The 9,193-nt window shown below is 33.3% G+C and overlaps 1 pseudogene; it reads right to left on the bottom strand.

Annotated features, from left to right (window-relative positions):
* Window positions 1-6,182: 6,182 nt before the first annotated feature.
* LOC140709775 (large ribosomal subunit protein uL23 pseudogene) lies at window positions 6,183-6,657 on the bottom strand (annotated as a pseudogene).
* Between the last annotated feature and the right edge of the window lie 2,536 nt (window positions 6,658-9,193).

The following is a 9,193-nucleotide window of genomic DNA, read 5'->3' as shown; positions in this document are numbered from 1 at the left end:
CTGGTGAACAATATGCCCATAGAAGTCTATGAAAAGCTACAAAATAACTAGGAATCTAGTAGGCCATTCTGCATATGTGTAGGACTGTCCATATGCCTGGAAAACATCTGAGAAGTCCTAATCTCATACCTTTAGCTGACCTTGAGGCTCTGTGCACAGAAGAAGTAAAAGCTGAAGTAGAATTACAAACTGACTTCTTTATCCTTGAAGGCATACCCAAATAAGATGAAGTCCCTGGAAAATAATAGTAGATTTATTGGTTCCATGCTTTTAAGAAAATGTCTGTCCAATCACTAGTTGACCACTAAGCTAACTGAGCAGAGATTTCAGAGGCTCCACATGACAAAAAGTATAGAATTAGTTTAGAAAGTCACTAAACAGACCAAAAGTATGAAAAATAAGCAACAACAACAACAAATAGTAATAAGGGGCAGATTCTGATTTTGAAACTTACCACATTATATTATTTATGATATCCAGGTTTTGTTAAACAATATGAGACATGCAAGGAAACAAGAAAGTACGGTTGATATACAAAACAACAACAACAACAACAAAAATGCAATCAAAGAAAGTGTCACTGATGAGCCCAGTTACTGGGCTTATTACAAAGACTTTAAATTTGCTATTTTAAATATTCACAAATAACTAAAGCAAACCATGTGTAAACAGTCAAAAGAAAGTATGAGAATGATTCTCACCAAACAGATAATGTGAATAAGGAGATAGGAATTTTGTTTTTAAGAAAATAATCAAATAAAAATTCTGGAGTTGAAAAGTATATTAACTGAAATAAAAATTCAATAACAGGGACTCATCAGGGAATTTTTTTTCTGGCATCAGAAAACAATAGCAAATTTGAACAAAGTTAATATTATTATCTAGTCTATAAAAAAAATAAATGAAGAAACATGAATAAGACCTGAAAGACTTCTGGGACAAAAATCTGGCATACAAATGAACATAGGCATAATGGAATTCACAGAAGAGGGAGAGGGAAAGGAGCAGAAAACATATTTGAAGGAATAATATCTAAAAATGTTTCAAATTGATGAAAAACTCAATCTACACAACTAGGAGCTCATTATTTCCATGGAAGATAAACCCAAAAAGATCAATGGCCAACCACACAATAATTAATCTGTCCAAAGTCATAGACAAACAAAATTTTGAAAGCAGCAAGGGAGAAGTGACCTTACTCTGCACATGGCATTCTCAATAAGATTGTTTATTTCTCTTCAGTACCATAGAGGCCAGAAGACAGTGGTATGACATGGTCAAATGCATGATCAAAGAACTCTATATCTGGCAAAATTGTCTTTCAAAATTAATGGAAAAATTAAGGCATTCTCAGACACATAAAAAGACTTTATGGATAGAAGACTCTCCCTACAATAAATATAGTAAGGGGACGTCTTCAGGCTGAAATGAAAAGACTTTAGATAGTTACTTGAATCCAAATGAAAAAGAAAAGATCACCAGTAAAGGTAACTATATAGATAGATATAAAGAACAGTATAAATTTATATTTATTTGAAATATTTTTATTCTGTTTATTTAGAAGAAAACATTATAAAGCATATAAAACTATGCTGATGAGATTACAGTATATCAGATATAGTTTGTATGACAAAATAGCACAAGGAAAGTCGAATGGAATTGTTGGTGGCTGTTGGGAAACCTCTGTTCTTCTCTTCTTGTTTGAAATAATTTAAGCAAGCAACACACAGCAAAGAAGATTGCAGCATAGAGCAGTTTATTGAAAAGGAGAAATAATACTCTGAAAGTTAGGTCCAGAATACACAATACACCCTGAGAGATGATTCGAATTGTACTGCTTGTGAGGATGAGACAGTGTTGACAGTTACTGGAGAAACTCCCTTTATGGGAGTCTTAAATGATTATTCATAAGGGGATTGGAAGAGGTGTTACCAATAAGCATGTTCTGGGTAGTCCTCTGGGTGCACATGGGCAGTGGCTGTACATGCTTGTTCATACATCATATGTCTCATTAGCACCTTAAATCTCCACATAGGGGTGTGCTTTTTACTATCATAGTGAGCAAAGGGTCAGTCTGAGGACAGGTAAAATCAAAATGTGCATGTTGTCTACAGGGGAAATTCCCTACTGTAGATGGTTGTGCTTGAATGAGTTTGACTACAATGTGAATGCTGCGGTTTATTGTATTGACTGTGCAGTCACCATAGTTGCCACATAGCAAGGACATGTTTACTTCCTTGACTACTTATCCTGCCTCAGAATGAAGCTGTATAGGAATAAAATTTACGCTATTGAAGTCAACTTGGTACTAATCCAAACAAGATGTATATAAATCAAGATGTTAATTTTAATTTTCAGGGTAACCACTAACAAAATAACTCAAATATAGTGGAAGAAAAAATAAAGGTATTTAAATTATACATGAGAAAATATATCTACTTAATACAAAAGAATAAAGTGATGGAAAAATGGAGGAGGAAAAAGATATAAGACATACAGAAAATAAATAGAAAAATGGAAGATATAAATCTTTCTTTTCAGTAATTATATTAAACGTAAATGGATTAAACACTCCAATTCAAAGGTAGGTTGGCAAAATGAAAAAAATAAAAGAAAGAACGAGCCACCTATGTGTTATCTATAAGATAAATATTTTAGATTAGAGACACAAATAAGTTGAAGTTAAAAGATGACATGAAGATATGTCATGCAAACAGTACCCCAGAAAAAGCTGGCGTAGTTGTATTGCTATCAGGCAAAATACTAAGTTTGTGACATAACTATGTATTACTTTATGACAAAAAATATTACTATAAGCAAAGAAGGACATTTTATAATAATAAAAAGTTTAGTCTTTTTAGAAGACATAACAAATTTAAATAACTGAGATCATATAAAGTATGTACTCTAACCACAGTAGAATAAAATTTTAAATCAATAACAAAAGAAAATTTGGAAAATTACAATTAGTTTGAATTTAAACTATAAGCTCCTAAATAACCAATAGATCAAAGGAGAAATCATAAAGAAAATAGAAAGTACTTCAAGATAAAAAAAAACCACAACTAAAATTTATGGGATACAGCTAAAGCAGTGCTTAAGAGGAAATTTATAGTTGTAAATGCCTGTATTTTAAAAAATTAAAAGTCTTAAATCAATAATCTAAACTTCCACCTTAAGAAACTACAAAAAAAAGAGCAACTAAATCCAAAGTTAGCAGAAAGAATAAAATAAAAGAACTATAGTGGAAAACATAAAATACAGTATAAAAAAGAGAGGAAAGAAAAACAAAAGTTGATCGAAATAATCAAAAAAATTGACAAACTTTTAGCTAGACTGATTAAGAAAAAAAGAGAGGACTTAAACTGACAAAATAAGGAATGAAAAAAAAATGTACATTATCACTGCCCTTACAGAAATAAATATTTTACAAAGGAATACCGTCAACACCTCTATGGCAACAAATTAGATAACCTCGATGAAATGAACAAATTCCTGGGAAGACACAAACTAATGAAGCTTACGCAGTAAGAAATCAAAAATCTGAATAGATCTATAACAAGTAAAAAATAAAATTAAAAGGTAATAAACAAGAAATCCCACAAAGAAAAACATAGGACCAGATGGCATCACTGATTAATTCTACCAAATGATTAAAGAATTATCATCAATCCTTCACACACTGTTCTGCAAAGTAGAAGAGGAAGAACTAGTTCCCAACTCATTCCATGAAGCTATTCTCTGCCACCAAACCCAGACAAAGACATCACAAGAAGAATAAAATAGAACATAGACCATATCCCTTATGAATTGAAATGTAAATATCCTAAAAAGTAAACTGAATTTGAACTGCTCATGGGAGACTTTCCTAAAATCTTGACCCACAATATCATGAACACAACATTTTTCATACCATTATATTTAGGGCTATAGTAGAATAGCAGCAAATAAGTTTATGTGTTTACATGTGTGTATTATATATAACTATACTATATTATTATGTATTATACATGTAACAATTATAGAAGATTAGACAAATCTAGTAATATCTAATTAATATTTAATTTATTACAAATCAAATAACAGTTAATTTGTTGTTTTTATTTAACAGTAATGGGAGTTGAGACCAAAAAATATGTGAGTTGTTGAAAGTCATTTAACCCTTACATGATCAAGTCTGAATTTGAACCCAAATATCCTAGACAATACTTCTCTGGAAGCTGGTATTAGGTGGATATTGAACCAATTCTTCATTTGTCTCAGATCTCAGAAAATGTAAAACTTTAGAAAAGGATATGAATATTGTACATAAAAAAAGGGGCAGACATTTATTTTTCTTCATTTTATAATCTAGAAATAAAACCTACATAGGAAATTTGTATGAATGTTTGTATGTTTGTGTTAAAGTATATGAACATATATTTTATTTTCAAGGAAGAAATTATTTTCTAAATAAGGACAAATCTTCAATCCTTAAAGTATCCATCAGAATGTGATTCAATAGGTTTTGCAAAATCCTGGTTCAGATGTAACTTAATCACTAGTCATTATTTTGATGTGGGCCATACGTAGGACTCAACTGCTCAGAATTCTTAGCCAACAAGATAAGTCCTTGACAGGTTGTAATGGACTTGTCTATTTTATTTTGTTTTTTAAAACAAAACCAGTGTTGAAAAGAGAAACTTGGTTAGAATTTCCGTCTTTTTTTTTATAATGGATACTTTGGAAGAAAAGGAAACAAAAGGCTGTGAATAAGGAAGATTGTTAAGTTATACTTTTATGCATTTTATCCCTCCCTTCATTATACAATATTTGTTGAACATCTATTACTTGTTAGGCATGCTGGAGACAGGCAGTAAACAAGACAGCCAAGTTCTCTATCCTTATTTTATTGCGGGAGAGAGAACCAATCAAAGATCACAAGGAGACAGGATGAAAGAAGGAAACCAGTCAAGTTACTACTAAGTAGCGCAACTGAGAGATATCTGTATTATCTACTGACCTTATGATGGCATCAGTAGAGATGGAAGGATGTGAATAAATATGAGAAATGCTTGGAGGCTGAACATAAGTAGTGTAATTTGTGTATTATGTTTGTTTGTGTTATATTGTTTTATGTTTCATATCAGTGATGTTACTTAAAATATGCTTAACTGCATATCTCTATTAAAACCAAATATTATTTGCTCTTCATCATTGTACATTTTAAAGTATTTTAGTGATAATATATTTTAATAAGTTTATTAAATCATTTTCAAAGATTTCCTCAAACATGAACTTAATGGAACTTACTTTGTAGATTATTAACTTTCAAAGTCACAGAAAACAAAATGGAGAGAAAAAAATCTCAGGTTTGGTAAGTTGCTAGATATGGAGAACTTTGGTTTTCCCTTTTTGCCCTAAATACAAGTGGCTGAACATTTTTAAACTTAATGCCTAATAATGAAAATGAAAGTGATACCATTGGCATTGGCGGTTGTTTGTATTTCTGCTAGATAAGTCACCTGAATGAAATGACCAAGTCAAGTTTGTGGTATGGACACAGATAACAATACCCATGGTATCAAAGATGAGTACCTAAAAGAGTTTGTAAAAATTAATGATAGGCTGAATTTATATTTTTCAAATGATATGCATATAATAAATTAAAATGTCAATATTTAAAAAGTCACAAATATTTGTTTATTTATTTTTATTATTATTATTTTTTCCACTGAAGTCCTTGCCCTTTATTGGGCAAGGGGTGACGGAAGCAGACAGACTGGTTGGAGGTAGTAGACGGGTATGTGAGGACAAAATGCTACCCAAAAGCTAGCCAACCCATACTCCATTGAAATGGATGCTAATGCCCTTCAAACTCTGGGCATTGGTTTCACACACATCATCTTCCAGGGATAAAAGAAGGGGTTCTTGTAAAGCTTCTTGTTACCCTCAACCATGGAGGCAAGTTCTGAGTTCTGGTTTTCCTAGGACACTTCTAGTCACAAAGATCTCTGGAGTTATCAAGCATGGTGGAGTGGCAGGGTGAGTGTTTCAAAAGGATAAGTAGAACCAGAGTCCTGCCCAAGCCCTGTTACATCAGTGCCTGCATATGGCCTTCCAGCCCAACCAGAAATTGACAGAGAGGCATGTATATGGTAAAAAGGTATACATATATTTAGAATTAGCCAGCTGGACTCAGTTTAGATGATCCCAATTTTGTTTGCAATATCCAAAAGCATCGTAATCAGGCAGTTGAACATATGCCTTCTTCTCTCCATCAAGCCAAATCAGGGTGTTGACCTGACCTTGGCCACATCAATGTCATAGAGCTTCTTCACAGTCTGTTTGATCTGGTGCTTGTTGGCTTTAACATCCACAATGAACACAAGTGTGTTGTTGTCTTCTATCTTATTTGTGGCCAACTCAGTGATCAGAGGAAACTTCATGATAGCATAGTGGTTAATCTTGTTTCTCCTGGAAGCGCTCTTCCAAGGATACTTGGGCAGCCTCCAGAGTCACAGTGTCTTGGGCCTCCCGAAGGTGGGTGATGTGAGGATCTTCTTTTTTTGTGTAACTGTGGACACCTTTCAACACTGCCTTCTTGGCCTTTAAAGCCTTCGCTTTGGTTTCGGCTTTAGGAGGGGCAGGAGCCTCCTTCTCCGCTTTCAGCGCCATCTTGTGAAAAGGATATTTGTTTATTTTAAGTAATTAGTTTCTCTCTTTGCACCTACTTGAAATTATCAGAGAATGGAAATAAGATGAAATAAATTTAAATGATAAAACTAACATTTTAAAGTATATTTTGATTGTTGCATCCCACTTGTAAGTATTGAAGAGCTGTAAGTTATCTAGTTCTACACAAAGCTCAGTGAATAAAAAGCATAAGGCAAACTACAACTTTCCAATGTATCAGAAAAAAAATATATTCAAAATGCCATGTGCGAAGTGTATGCTCAATTCAAGGTGTTGAAACCATCAAGCCTCATGCAAGCTTTTTCTTAGCTTCTGTAATACCAAATAAGCCCTGCTATATGTCTTGATTTACCATGAAAGTTAAGTGTCACATTTTAGGCAAATAAAAATTATTAAAATTTGACAGCTGGCAAATTATGCTAACATCTGGTAACAAATCATTCTTGACAGTTCAATAGTACACTTCTTATTCCATAGCTATTAATATTATAAACAGCAAAATGCAAAAATTATAGCACCCAACTAACATATTCCCTGAAGTGATAGAAGGAAAGGACTGTTTATCTTAATGTGTAAGAAATGTCATCTTTTCACATCTGAGGTTTGAAGTAGATTGGAACTGAATAACTATAAACATGGGTGGCATCATGCAGTGCCACAAGCTAAAAAGAGATTTGAAAATTTCTGAATTTGGAGTGACATGATGATACATTTATAGTATGTGGAGGGAGTAAAGTAGTAAGAATAGATTGTAACCAATAATAGTAACAATAAAATGACATTACATGCTTATTCATCACTCATCTGGTACAATATCACTTTCTTGGTTAAGTTGGCTAATAGTTACATATAATGGAATTTCTAACTGGTGCTTTAACAAAATCAAGTTCTAGAATCTAGTAAGTGGTTAATTCCTGTCTGGTTCAAATACCTGGCATTGGGATATGGATGTTCCTTGCTCTCACCCAACTTCTTAAAGGAGGGAAAGGAATTTTACTTTCAGCTTTTATTTTGATAGTGGTGGTTTGACCCATAAGTCAGTCTCATTCACTTAGAAGTGTTACAAAAAAAGGAATATAATACATAAAAATATAATCTTAACCAAAACTTAAATTGTGTTTACAAAATAAAAGCTGAACTGGGATGGGGGCATCTGGATTGCAGTGCTGGCTTGGTGGTCTAAAAATCTCTGTCCCTCCATGAGTGCAATTTTTTTTTCTTTTTCTTTTTAACTTTTATTTTAAGATCAAGGGCACATGTGGAGTCTTCTTATATAGGTAAGCTCATGTCACAAGGGTTTTTGTCACCCTGGTATTAAGCCTACTATCCATTACTTAGTTTTCTTGATCCTTTCCCTCCTCCTACGCTCCATCCTCCAGTAGGTCCCAGGGTCTATTGTTCCACTCCACGTGTCCATGTGTTCTCATCATTTAGCTCCCACTTATAAATGAGAACACACAGTTATTTGGTTTTCTGTTCCTGTGTTAGTTTGCTCAGGTTAATGGCTTTTAGCTCCATTCATGTTCCTGCAAAGGACATGATTTCATTCCTTTTATGGCTGTGTAGTATTTCATGGTGTATATGTGCCACCTTCTTTTATTCAGTCCACCATTGATGGGCATATGTGTTGATTCCTTGTCTTTGCTCTCGTGAATAGTGCTGCTGCGAACATAAGCATGCATGTGTCTTTATGATAGAATGATTTATATTCCTTGGGTATATACCCAGGAAAGGGATTTCTGGGTCGAATGTTATGTCTGTTTTTGGGCCTTTGAGGGATTGCCACACTGTTTTCCAGATGGTTGAACTAATTTACACTCCCACCAACAGTGTATAAGCATTCATTTTTCTCCACAGCCTCACCAGCACCTGTTAGTTTTTGACTTTTTAATAATTGCCATTCTGATTGGTGTGAGATGGTATCTCACTGTGGTTTTGATTTGCATTTCTCTAATGATCAATGATGTAGAGCTTTGTTTTCGTATGTGTTTTGGCTGCACGTGTGTCTTCTTTTGAAAACTGTCTGTTCATGTCCTTTGCTCACTTTTTAATAGGGTTATTTGTTTTTGTTTTTGTTTTTGTTTTTTCTTGTAAATCTGTTTAAGTTCCTTATAGATGCTGGATATCAGACCTTTATCAGATACATAGTTTGGAAATACTTTCCCCCATTCTGTAAGTTGTCTGTTTATTCTGTCAGTAGTTTATTTTACTGTGCAGAAGCTCTTTAGTTTAACTAGATCCCATTTGTCAATTTTTGCTTTTGTTACGATTGCTTTTGCTGTCTTCATCATGAAATCTTTGCCCATTCCTATCTCCAGAATGGTTTTATTGCCTAGGTTGCCTTGCAGGGTTTTTATAGTTTTGGGTTCTACATTTAAGTCTTTAATCCATTTTGAGTTGATTTTTGTATATATGCAATTTTCTTACTGTAAAATTAGAAGATTTAAGGAACATAAATTCTATAGTCATTTCTAACTATGGAATGCATGTGCTCTTAACTTAGATCAAACTCCAATTG

This window comes from Chlorocebus sabaeus, chromosome 22 (genome assembly GCF_047675955.1).
Source record: "Chlorocebus sabaeus isolate Y175 chromosome 22, mChlSab1.0.hap1, whole genome shotgun sequence".
NCBI classification, from domain to species: domain Eukaryota; kingdom Metazoa; phylum Chordata; class Mammalia; order Primates; family Cercopithecidae; genus Chlorocebus; species Chlorocebus sabaeus.
This window is presented reverse-complemented; position numbering and strand designations above follow the sequence as displayed.